Genomic DNA, 14467 nt, shown 5'->3' on the forward strand with positions numbered 1-14467 from the left:
CCCCCCCTCTTAGTATTCATCAATTGGTATCAGAGCCTACCTTTCTATAAGTTTAACCACTTGGAAAGAGATATGGGGGAATACACATTGAGGGAACTTACCCATCAGCTCACTCAGTCTGAGCAAGCCTATGATGATCTTATGGTCAAATACAAGGCATCTCAAGCAAAAAGGAGAGAATATGCAGAAAAGTTGATATAGCTATCTAAAAATAGTTCTTTAGATGAAGCAGACATGGAAGCCCTAATTGCTAAAGTAAATAAGCTAAATGAATTAAACTCCAACTTGAGAAAGGAGTTGGAAGGACTGACTATCCAGATGTGTCAAGAGCTTGAGAACCAGAGGAAAGCTGAAGATCTGGTGAAAGAAAGAGATCATGAGATCTCCAAGCTGAAACAAGAGATGAGTTCCCTAAATGCTCAACTCCATGCAAGCAAAATGGAAAAGGAAGACATGCAAGGAGAACTAAACACTGCCATCTCTGAGAATGAGAACCTATTGGAAACAAATGCTACTATTTCCAAAGAACTCTCTGAGTCAAAGGAAATACTTGCTAAGTTCAACAAGAGTACTGTCAAGCTAGAGCAAAAGCTTGAATCTGCCAAACCAGTCAAGAATACCAATGGACTTGGTTATTCATGTCATGAGGAAGGTGAGACCTTTGGTACAAATGCTGGAACATCAAAGAAACAACAACCATCAAAGAATAAAGGTAAGAAAAAGTTTAAACATATTTGTTTCAACTGTCTTAAAGAAGGACACACTGCAAATGTGTGTAGGAGTAAGGCTTACAACAATTTTCCTTATTTCCTAAATGATAAGCCTAGATCCTATAGATTTGATGGTAACTATTATGCATGCAACAAGTATGGGCATAGAGCATCTGAATGTCCACCCTTCTTGAAGTTGGTATGGAAGATGAAGATAGACAAGTACAAAATGAGAAGTGTTGAGAAAAAGGCCCAAAGGCCAAATATGTCTAATCTAGAAAATCAGGAAGAGGTCAAGAATGAAATGATGGATGAATTCAAAGGAATCATTGCGGATTAAGGCGAAACCATTGTAAATCAGGCCAGAGTTTTAATCCTACCAAAATGGGATATAGAAGATGCAGTAGCCTTTGATGCAATTAGGAAGTAAAAAGAAGAAAGGTTCAGTTCAGAAGAAGAAGCAAGGTTGGCATTGAAAGGATCAAATTTTGTGGATGATTATGCAACCTTGGCAATATGGGTGCTAGAGCAAGGGCCTAGAAGGCTTGATATCAGTGACATAAATCCCAATTTGAGGGGAAGCCTTATTGTAAAGAGAGCCTCTAATACATCAAATTTTGAGGCCTCAAAGTTAGTTGTTGATGTGGCCAAGTTGGCCCATGAGACTTCCAAGAGGGAGGATATGGAAAAAGAGGAACTTTTGAGGTAATGTGAAAATCTCTTCAACGATTATAATATAGCTCAGCAAAGATGTGTGGAATTGTAAACCAAAGTTCAACTTCTAGAATGGGGATAGATAGGAGTGTCACCTTCTATTCCTTCTACTTCATTAGCACCATCAACATCTAGGTCTCCACTTGTCACCCATGTAGATGCATCAATCCAATTTGACAGTGAGACTGATATCCCAAGCATATCATTGGTACCATATGTTGATGAGGAACCTACTAGATCAAATCATCCAACGAAAGCCCAACTTTTAGAGAAGATCACTAAGTTGGAGAATAAATTGAAGGAGTCAAAGGATCAGTCTGCTTTCCAGCAAAGGGAAGTAGTTAGCTCAGTACTAACTCACTTGAATGAGAAGGTTGACAGTAGGTTGAATAGTGTTTATTCTTTATTGTTTAATGCTATTCAAAGTTTTGATAAAGATAAGAAAGTGGCAATCCCTTTGTTTACAAAATGGTTGCAAAGGAGAAATGAGATTAGAATAATGTCTATGGTTTCCAAGTACAATGATCAGAGGCCACCTTCACTCCAACCAACCTATTTGTTAGTAAAATCAATGCAGGAAGCCTAGATGCTACCTGAGAATATAGAGAGAAAGATAAGGGAGTTGATGACGGATTTTACTAAGCTGAATGAAACATTTCTACGAGGCATTGTAAATGAGGAGGGGGAAATTAAGCTTTAATAGTTATGGAAAGAAGAGGCAGAAAGGGTCATCAATACCCAGGTAGATTTAATCTGTGATGGATGGGATATTGACATGCTAGTGGACGGCATGGATAAAATTCTATGCACAAGGGCCTTTTTGAATCTTTTGAAAGAGAAGTGAATCAAGTAGCCATTAAGTATACTCCATACAGGGCAAAGGATGATGAAGTGATGAGTTTCAAGTGACCATCTAAGGAATAATACGATGAATGGAGCACAACTTATTTGAATGAAGAATAAAGGTTGCAAATTATCTGATATGATAGTTTGGTTAACAGTTTTTGTCTTCTAGTTGTGGTCGTCTCTGAAATTTAAGCAACAACAAGGGTGGTGTATTGCGTGAGGAGTGTCAAAGAGGCGGTTGCAGATATTTTGGTGTTGGTTGTGGTTTTCTTCTAATTAAATATTTTTATAACAAAATGTAGTTATATGTGATCATTTTAAGATGACTGGTGTCTCCTCTAGCATGAAGCTTGTTAGCTCCATTGTTTTCTATAAAAGAGAGTTCAGGGTTATGAGACGGGGTTCTGATTTTGGTCCCTTTAGTGTTCCAAATTTTTGGTTCCAGTAGCAAAGTCTAGGTGAAACAAGCAAGTTGTAAAGTCGTTTATAGAGCATATAGAAAGAGTCTTGTGTCTATTTTTTTGCAGGTTCTTGAAGGAGTTAAATGTAAATTGTGTTTTGACAGAGATAGTTGATTTATTCAATAGAAATATAATTCAAATCCATTTCTCTCTAGTGTATTATTCTACCATATTTTGAATGAATAAAATCAAGGATTTTCTCATTCATTGCATTGTTGTGGTGTATGTATTTTTTGTTCATGTTGTTAGGACCTGGGAAGGACAACTGAGAGAGGGGGGTGAATTAGTTGTAAACCAATTTTCAATAAATTATTACCCAAATGCAAATTATTCCAATTTAAACTTAGTGCCGATAAAACCAAACTTAAGTGTCGGTAAAACAGATTAACAGTTATAGCAGTACTGGTATAACTTAATGCATCAAACATAAAGAGAAACAACATCCACAACACATGATAGAGATTTTGACGTAGAAACCCGATAAGGGGGAAAACCACGATGGGAAACCTTACCCACAATCAGATGATACTACTGCAAATAGTAAGTGTATACAAATAGGGTCTACGCATGCAGAAAGGCCAACCGCCTAGAGCTCACTGCTCAATCAAAAAATAGGAGTCACACTTACAATTGGATGGTTAAATCCAATAACAATGTACTGCTCAAAATAGCATCTGCAATGCTGGATTCAGTACCGGTTTAAGCTCTCAACATGAGTTCCAAACACCTTCATAGCCTTTCTTTAACCTTTAGATAATGTCTATGTGATTCACATAAGGATCTGCTTATTTTCTCTCCTCAATATTCGAACACACTCATACCATATCTGATCTTTAATAAGATCTTACAATCATTTATACAAAACCTAAGACCAAATGTATAGTTCGGCTCACTAAAGATATTACAATTAAAATCAATTATAAACAAGTCTTGATGCGATACAACATGTTGGCTCAATACATTTACCACATTATCCAATCAATAAACAATTCTCAAAACATGTCGTGTTGATCTAGAATAGATATCATGTACCGGTCCATAACATAGACCTATCTGTCAGTAAAGGCAAATCTATCAACCCGATTAGACCAATAAGAAAAACACCAAATCCAAACTTTCAATGATAACAAGTCATCATCGCTACCGGTGAACAATATAACCTATTGGTGAACATATATCGGTGACTATGTATAAGCTACTAACCATACCGGTGAACACAATATGTCGGTTCAACAATAAACCAATAAAACCATAGTGCCAAATCAACAATGTAGACCTCTAAGAAGATAAGTGTTGACATCAATGACAAAAACATGCAACACATGAAGAAGTCATCAATAATACCAACAATCTCCTCCTTTGGCATTGATGGCAACACTAGATGGAAAAACATCTAAGTGCCAAAAACAGAATGCCAAAAACCAATAAACCAACAATCTCCCAAAGATAGATCAATACAAAGTTTTGTAATAGAAACAGAAACCAAAAACCAAAATACATATATCCAAAGAGTATATCTCCCCCTCAATATTTTTCCATAGATATCTATCCCCCTTTGACATCAAATGCCAAAGAAGTTAAGAATTCAAAACATAACATTCAGCCAACTACTCCCCTTGAGAAGTAGCTCTCCTTCATCAAAGCTGGAAAAAGATTTTTCTGCTAGTCCCTGTCAATTTGATGCCAATCTTCATCATTTAAGTCTCTGTCGATGGGGAAATTACCCCAAGATACTCTCTGAGATATTCAAATGTTTCCTTAGGCAAAGGCTTTGTAAAGATATCTACAATTTGCTCTTTAGTATTCACATAAACCAATCTCACTTCATTTGCTTCAACATTCTCTTTCAAAAAATTGTACTTAATAGAAACATGCTTTGTCTTAGAGTGAAATACTGGATTTTTTGATACATCAATTGCTATTGAATTATCACAATAAATGATTATTAGTTCTTTGCATTTTACCTTCATATCATTCAACATTTTCTTGATCCACAATACCTGAGTACAATTAGTTGCTGCTACAACATATTCTGATTTTGTTGTAGATAATGATGTACAAGTTTGTTTCTTGTTGGTCCATGACATCAATCTTGTGCCAAGAAAGAATGCACCGATAGTGGTAATTTTTCTGTCATCTACATCTCCTACCCAATTTGCATCAGTGTATGCACATAAATCAAAATTTTCATCTTTAGGATACCATAAACCAAGATTTGTTGTGCCTTGTAGGTACTGAAAAAATCTTTTTAACTGTCGATTCATGATTTTATTTAGGATTGCTTTGAAATATAGATACAATACACACTGCATTCATTATATCAGTTCTAGTTTGTGTCAAATACAGTAATCCTCCAATCATAGATTTGTACCTTGTCAGATTAATAGGAGCTGAATCATCCTTCAATGTCAATTTATCAGTTGTAGTCATAGGAGTGCTTACCATTTTGGAATTTTCCATACCAAATTTCTTCAGGAGTTCCTTCAAGTACTTTGTTTGGCATATGAATATACCTTTATCTATTTGTGAAATCTGCAAACCTAGAAAAAAAATTATCTCTCCAATCATAATTTCAAATTCTTTTTGCATTTGGTTAGTAAAGTCTTTACATAATCCATCTTCACCTCCAAAAATGATATCATCCACAAATAATTCAATAACCAAAATATCATCATTGGTAACTTTGCAATACAAATTGTTGTCAGCATTACCTTTTCTGTAACCAAGCTTCAAAATATATTTATCAAGTCTAGCATACCAAGCTTTGGGAGCTTGCTTCAATCCATATAAAGCTTTCATTAACCTGCAAACCATATTATTATTATCTGTCAAAGAAAATCCATCAGGTTGTTCAATGTAAACTTCCTCCTCAAGATCTTCATTCAAAAATGCACATTTTACTTCCATCTAATAAACTTTATAGTTCTTATCCAATGTTTATCCTGACATGCTTCAATAATAAATGTTGGTTAAACTTGATAAATTAAACATACCTCTTTATTTGCCAATCTTCCTCTAGTCATAACACCTTGATTCTTGTTTCCAATTATATGATTCTCTGAATGATTCAATCTTACATACCTAGGTTTGTTCTGATTTCCACTTACATGTTGTTGTTCTTCAGTCATAGTTGAGTTTTCTGATGATGTCAGTGTGACTGGGTCTTCACTCTGTACCGGTACAATCTGTGTCAGTTCATTTATAATCATTTCAACTGTCAGTTCTACAGATCTTGAATCTCCTCTAAAATGTTCATCTATCTTCACATTAGTACTCTCAATGATTTGTTTTAACCTTTTATTATAACATCTATATGCCTTTCCTTTAGATAAATAACCAAGAAATGTTCCTTCATCACTTCTAGAATCAAATTTGCCAATATACTCATCTCTTCTAATATAACATTTGCTTCCAAATATTTTGAAGTACTTAAGAGTATGAATATGACCAAACCATAGTTCATAAGGAGCCTTACCGATTTCACTTTTGATGTGAACTCTGTTGAAAGTATAAACCATGATATTCATTGCTTCTCTCCAGTACACATGAGGTAGATTTGCTTCCATCAACATGGTCCTTGCTGCATTCAGAATAGTTTTGTTCTTCATTTTCACAACTCCATTATGATGGGGTGTCTGGAGTGTTGATAGTTGTCTTTTAATTCCATTCACTTCATAGAATGCATTAAATTCTCTAGATGTAAATTCTCCTCCTTGATTTGATCTTAAACATTTGATTTTCTTGTCAGTTTCATTCTCTACCATTGCCTTGTATATTTTGAATCTTCCAAAAGCTTTTGATTTCTCCCTGAGAAAAGTAACCCAACACATTCTAGAATAATCATCAATTATTAGCATAAAGTATCTATCACCTTGTAGACTTCTTGCTCTTGTTGGACCACATAAAGTAGTATGAATTAAATCAAGAATATTATTGGATTTCTCAATAATGTTCTTAAATATTGTTCTAACTTGTTTTCCCATTTGACATTCCTTACATGCCGGATTATGAGGTTTCACAATCTTGGGTAAATCCCTTAATGCCTTAGTTGAATTGATCTTTACAATGCAATCAAAATTCACATTACAGAGTCTTTTATGTCATTACCAACTTTCATCTATGTGTGCAATCAAACATGTCTTATCACTGGTATTCAAGTGAAAGATATTACCTTTAGTCTAATTATCGGTTGCAATCTCCAATCCAGTTCTGTTTATGATTTTGCATTTTCCATTCTTGAACTGTAACTGAAATCCTTTCTCAACTAACTGACCAACACTCAAAAATTATGCTTTAAACCTTCTACATAATAAACATTGTTAGTATTGTGCTTACCATCCAAAGATATACTGCCTTTTCCTTTGATTAAACAAGCTTTGTCATCTCCAAACCTTACTAGACCTCCATGAATTTCCAAAAATGATAAGAATTTTCTTTTATCACCAGTCATATGATGTGAGCATCCACTATCTATTATCCATTCCTCCTTTTCTTCAATTTTTGCTGCCAGTTCCTGCTCTACCGGTTTGACAATGGGTGTTGGTTGATCTTCTTTTATTGTAAAAAAAGCCCATCTGCTATCTGTTGGATCTTCATCTGAATCATCTGTAACACCTTCATATGCATAGTAGCATGAGTTATCTCTTTTTTTCTTAAATCTATATCTCTGATATTCAGGGTTAGGCTTATATGATCTTTTTGCTTCCTCCCTTAGTCTTGCATGTCTATCAGGACATCTAGAAGCTATATGACCAACTTTATTACAATTAAAACATTTGAAAGGTGCTTTACCTTCATACTTACTTCCTGTTGGACCTTTAGGCATCTTCCTTGCAAATAGTGCTTCAAGTTCTTCAAGTTCTTCATTTTCTCTCCTCATATCTTCAAGTTCTTTTGCATAAAGTGATTTCCAATCAGTTTTGTTAGATAATGATGATGTTGTTGATGATGATGATGATGATGATGCTTTGAAAGCTAAATGAGTCTTTACAATAGCAACAAGACCAAATTCCTCAAGCTCAAATGCAGAAAGTTTTCCAACCAAAGTATCTCTAGAAACTAAAGTATTAGGCATTGTTCTCAACTCATTAATAGCAGTCACTTTCATTTTGTCAGCCGGTGGCAAAGCTCTTAAAAATTTAGACATAATTTCATCTTCACTTAAGGATGCTCCACAACATTGTATTTCGAAAACAATTTCATTGACTCTTTCCATAATGCAGAAATTCTTTCATCTTCTTCCATTTTTAAATTTCCATACCTGACCCGGTAACATTCCAATTTTGCAATTTTGACAGTGGTATCTCCTTCATTCATTGTTTCTAGTCTATCCGAAATAGATTTAGCAGTAGATTGGTCTGATAATCCCATGATTTGTTGATCTGATAATGCGCTCAAAAGTGTTTTTCTTGCTTTGGAATCATTGTCCAAGTCCTTAGCCAATATTGGTGGATGAGGTTGATTCGGAGTAGGACCAACATAGCCATTCTTAGTAACATCCCATATATCTCTTCCAATGCAGTTCAGATGTGTTTCCAATCTGATCTTCCATATACCATAGTTAGTTCCATCAAGTTTCAGACTGTCCTTCTTGAAAATATTTGTCGCCTTAGGATCTCCTCAAGTTGTTAGGCTTCTGCAAAAAGAGGACTTAGCTCTGATACCAATTGTTAGGACTTGGGAAGGACAACTGAGAGAGGGGGGTGAATCAGTTGTAAACCAGTTTTCAATAAATTATAACCCAAATGCAAATTATTCCAATTTAAACTTAGTACCAGTAAACCAAACTTAAGTGTCGGTAAAATAGATTAATAGTTATAGCAGTATCAGTATAACTTAATGCATGAAACATAAAGAGAAACAACATCCACAACACATGACACAAATATTTTGACGTGGAAACCCAATAAGGGGAAAAACCATGGTGGGAAACCTTACCCACAATCAGATGATATTATTGCAGATAGTAAGTGTATACAAATGAGGTCTGCACATGCAGAAAGGCCAACCGCCTAGAGCTCACTGCTCAATCACAAAATAGGAGTCACACTGACTACAATTGTATGGTTAAATCCAATAACAATGTACTGCTCAAAATAGCATCTGCAATGTTGGATTCAGTACCAGTTTAAGCTCTGAACATGAGTGCCAAACACCTTCATAACCTTCCTTCAACCTTCAAATAATGTTTGTGTGATTCACACAAGGATCTTCTTATTTTCTCTCTTCAATATTCGAACACACTCATACCATATCTAATCTTCAATAAGATCTTACAATCATTTATACAAAACCTAAGACCAAATGTATAGGTTGGCTCACTAAAGATATTAGAATTAAAATCGATTACAAATAAGTCTTGATGTGATACAACATGTCGGCTCAATACATTTACCACATTATCCAATCAATAAACAATTTCCAAAATGTGTCGTGTTGATCTCAAATAGATATCATGTACCGGTCCATAACCTAGACCTATTTGTCAGTAAAGGAAAATCTGTCAACCCGTTTAGACCAATAAGAAAAACACCAAATCCAAACTTCCAGTCCATGTCTTTGACATAACCAAATGATCTCCACATGATAACAAGTCATCATCGCTCCTAGTGAACAATATAACCTGTTGGTGAACACATACCGGTGACTATGCATAAGCCACTAACCATACCGGTGAACAAAATATGTCGGTTCAACAATAGTGCCAAATCAATAATGTAGACCTCTAAGAAGATAAGTATTGACATCAATGACAAAACCAATGCAACACATGACGAAGTCATCCATAATACCAACACATGCTTTGGTCTAAGGGGTCAATTAAATTCTTGAGTAGAATTGCAGAGTGTTAGGGCTATTGCAGGGATTTTGATAAGTAGTTTGGGTTGGGGTTGCAGATGTGATACATTGAAAGGCAATACTATCTTAGATTCATATGCTATTAAATAAAATTCTGCCAGAATTCATTTTATATCGTATGAATTCATGTACCCAATGGAGTAAGGCATTGATTGTAGCTTGTAGCTATCTTTAGTGTCAATTTTATCTTCAAATTCACCAACAACTTTCTATAATTGGTTAAATATCAGAATATATTTTATTTTTATGTATGTTGCTATGTGCACATAATCATCTCATACTCCAATTGGATGAGGATCACTAAGGAATTTGTCATTCTTGAGCATTCTCCCTTTCTTTTGAGCCTTTACATGAGAATATTTTCTTTGTTCTATGCATAATTTGTGAATATGGCACATAGATCACAAATTGGCTAAGGGATCACCCTCCCAAGTCTTGTAGAGCCCAAAGTGTAGAAGGAGTTGCATATCCTTGTCACAGTTGGTCCAAGTCTGAAGGATATTGATAGTTGGAAGTGGCTTTCCCTAGGTATTTTAAGGAATCAACTTGGTCTCTGCCTTGTAGCAGTGTAAATACATTTGTGGGCATCAACACCCCCTAATCTTTATAACAACTTAGTTTACCGGTGAGGGGCTCTCCACACTAGGTGAAGAATTAGAATCTTCACATGGTTTCTCCTCACTTTTCTTTCTCTATATCTTGTTCATCTCTTCTCTAGTTTCCTCGACATCAACCTTCTTCTTACCTTTTTGTTCAGTAGACTGATTAATCGACTGGTTTATTCTTGCTCTGCAAAACCTTGCAATGTGTCCTGGTTTATGAAAATGAAAACAAGCCATTCCAGATGCTCTCCAAGGTCTAGAATTTCCTCTACTAGTTCTTCTACAATAGTTTGTAGCAACATGTCCAAAGTTGTGATAAATTAAACGTCACATTCTATCTATACTACATCTCATAAGGACTAGACCGGTTCAAATAAGGTCTCTGCCAAGTAGGGTTTCTCCAGTTATTGAAAGATATCTTCCATTCACCATTAGGTCTCTGATTCATGTAAGGTCTCTGAATGTTTTCTCTAGACCTGCACTCAATAGCTCTATGCCCATACTTGTTGCAAGTATAACAATAGCCATAAAAAAATTTAGGCTTATAACCCTCATAAGTATTAGACCTATAACCATCAAAATAACTAGATCTGCTTCTACAAACATTAGCATTATGACTTGGCTTATGACAATTAAAGCATACTGGTTTGTAGGGTTTCTTACTGGTGTTCTTCTTGTTCTTGGGTGCATATTTGTCTTCATGCAAAGTGTCCTTAGTACCGAAAGGCTCTCTTTCTCAAAGGTAGTGTATCCCAAGCCATGTGTATCTCCATTCTGCCTTTGTGATTGAATCTTCTCATCAAGCATAGTAGAGCTCTTATTGTATTTAGCTAGGATCTCATTAGCATCAGCCAACTCCTTAGTAAGATCTCCATTCTTCTTCATAAGACTTTCTCTAAGAGACATAGCCATGTCTAGATCAGCCTGTATTTCTTCTTTTTTCTTCTTTTTCCTCATGAAGATGTGCATGCAGAGTACCAATCTCCTGATTAAGTTTAGAGATCTCATGATCCTTCTCTCTGATCTTGTCTTCAGAAGCCCTCCTAGCTTCTAGCTCTTGACTCATCCTGATAGTTAGAGCTTCCATCTCTCTCCTCAGATTTGACTTATCATCATTCAGTTTTTCCACCTCATTAGCCAATGCATCAATGTTAGCTTCTTCAAATGAACTATTTTCACTGATTTCATACAACTATTCAGCTAGCTCTCTTCACTTAGCCAATGAAGCTTTATACTTGACCCTTAACTCACGTAGGGCTTCTTCGGATTCTGCAAGCCAGTTAGAAATCTCTCTATAACTCATATCCCCATGATAGCCTTAAGGATCCTTCCCAAGTAGTTAAGCCTTAAAGTAATTAGGCTCTGATACCAATTGATAAATTTATAAGGCTCTAAGGGGGGGGTGAATCAGTGCAAGAAAAAACAACAACACAAATATAATCACCACTTTTATCAATCTGAAACTTAACAAGCATGCAACTCATAACACAATGTTTTCACGTGGAAACCCAAATGGGAAAACCATGGTGGGAATTGGTACCCACAAGATCAACTATCTGTGGAATAGGGATCTGATCAATTAAGGTCTTACAACTTCTCTGTTAGGAGCACACTCGGTTAGGAGTGTCTTAGCTCGGTTAGGAGCTATTACAATAAATCCTATTAGGAGCTATCTATCAATGGGATTTAAACAACACAAGTTAATGTGTGACCCTATTAAGGGATTTAAACCTTAGGACCTATGAGGATCCTGCCACACCCTGTTAGGAGTGACCTTGTTAGAGGATTTTATCTTGCTACAACTATTAGGGAACAAGAAGTGACTGATCTATTGTTAGGACCTCTGTGTCTGATTAGATCTGCTTTAGATCTGCTTTTAACACTGACTAAACATCAATATAGAGCTTCCTCTTTCACCGCACAATCACATTCGCACTTCGGATCTCATATCTGATGCATCATCATGCAATATACTCAATTTTATAAACATCTCTTTAAGCCGACTAAGAACCCTTGGAACAATTTCCTAGGGTTTAATGTATCTAGTCAATCTTGCACATTACGCTTTCCTCATGTCGGCCACAAACAACTTAACTCAAAAATAAAACATTAATTCTACCGATTTACCGATCTAAGTGACTCTTGCTCTACCAGTTAACTGTTCTTCAAGACTGACTACTCAAAATATCATAACTTTCTTATTCAATTGAATTTGTCGATGTTGTTCAGGTCATAGATTCATGCCAATATCATGAACATGTGTATCAAACCGCAACACTTAACTCTTCACCGATATTTTGTATCCATCGCTTGAACATAGCTCTGTCATTGTTTACTGGTTCACTATTTAACTACTTCCTCTACCGATAATGCTTTACCGGTTGGCCTAAATGACTTAGATGACTGACAAAACATGGTTTCCATCAATGACAACACAATACAAGTCATCAATCAGCTTATTACAACAAAATCATCATCAAGCCAACATAGTTTCTTAAGCATAACAGAAATGTTGGTCAACCCTTTTCTTCCCTACACAATAAATTTGCTTTTGTGTGCTCATGTCAAGGGACACTTTCATGAGTAGAGAAAGGTTTGCACCAAGGATTTTTCCAAAATTGTCGTTTCATGCATGAATTTTTTTGAGATAGTGGTGAGAGGAGAGATGGGTCTTTTCCAATTCCTACCTAGGGCACTGCTCTTTCAATGAGGAAATAAACAACCTCAATTGCTCATAACCTGCACTCAACAATGTGGAAATTTCTCCAAAAACTTAAGTGCATGAATAAACTTAGTGCTTGGCAGTTATTGTTTAATGGTAGATAGTAGAGGTCTATATATTTTTTAGGTGATTTGATTAAATAAATTGTTTACATTTATAACAATTTAATTCAAGGAAATTTCGTGTGTGTTATAATTTTTTTCCAATTTTTGTATAACCCATTTATTTCTATATTACATAATCAAATCATATTAACAACTCCCTCAAAATTCGTTACCATCCAAATAAACAGCTTTTTGTAGTACTAAAAATAGAATTATAAAATTTAATCTGCTCGAACATTGGCCAATTATTTTTTTAATGGAAATGGTAGGGGTAGCGTACCTATTAAAGCTAACTTCCTCCAAAATGTCTGTTGAATTTGGATTGATAAAATTCTTTCAAATCATATGATGAATTAGATTTAATAGGGGTCTTCCTCCAAAAAGTATGGTAAAATTGGATTTAATGGACCTTCCTCCAAAACGTTCAATGGAATTGGTTTTAATGGATCTTCTAATGAAATTGGATTCAATGGATCTTCCTCGAAAACATCTCATGAAATTGGATTTGACAGATCATCCTCTAAAACATTTGATGAAGTTGGATTTAAGGTTCTTCTAAAATTTGGATTTAATATATCTTCCTCCATAATGTCTGATGAATGTTGGATTTAATAGATCTTCCTCCAAAATGTCTGATAAAAATTGGATTTAATGGATCTTTCTCCAAAATTTCTAATGAATTTTTTTTTTGATGGATCTTCCTCCTTGATAATTTTGTAATATTTACCTTCAGTTGCTTTCCCTAATTAAGTATCCCATGGGGTTGTGCAATTGTAAAAGGTGGAGATGTGCAATTGCTAGACAGTTGGGGTAGACACCTAAAAATGTCTCATTAATCATGTACTAATTATTCCTCTAATTAATTAAGTCTTTAATTATTTAATTAAATTAATTAATCTTATTCTTCTAAATTCATATTTCCTCATTTTACTAATTATTCTATTTTTATTTCTAATCAATTAATAATTTACCCTTTTCTAAATATTAATTAAATATTTATTATTTAATTAATTATGATTTTAATCCTTTAATTTAAATAATATTTATTATTTAATTAAATTTAATTTCTAAATAATTAAATAGTTTCTTTAAATTATTTAATTAGCTAATAAATTCTTCTAATTCAAATTCCAAATCCCCAAATTGTAATTTCATTTAAATTCATATTCCTCTAATTCTAATTTTAATTCTAATTTCATGTAATTTCATTTAATTTCATTAATTCTTCTAATTTCATTTAATTTCGTTAATTCCCCAAATTCTAATTCTAATTTCTTCTAATTTCAAATACATGTGCATGATTTCAAAAATCAAAGTCAAGTTCTAAATATATTCAAATAACAAATTGAATTTAAAATAAATTCATTATTTGAATTAAATATCATGCAAAGATTAAATTAAGAATCAAAGTCAAAGTGCAAGCACATGCTAAATTAATTAATTAATTCAA

Source organism: Cryptomeria japonica, chromosome 10 (assembly GCF_030272615.1).
Source record: "Cryptomeria japonica chromosome 10, Sugi_1.0, whole genome shotgun sequence".
Taxonomy (NCBI): Eukaryota; Viridiplantae; Streptophyta; class Pinopsida; order Cupressales; family Cupressaceae; genus Cryptomeria; species Cryptomeria japonica.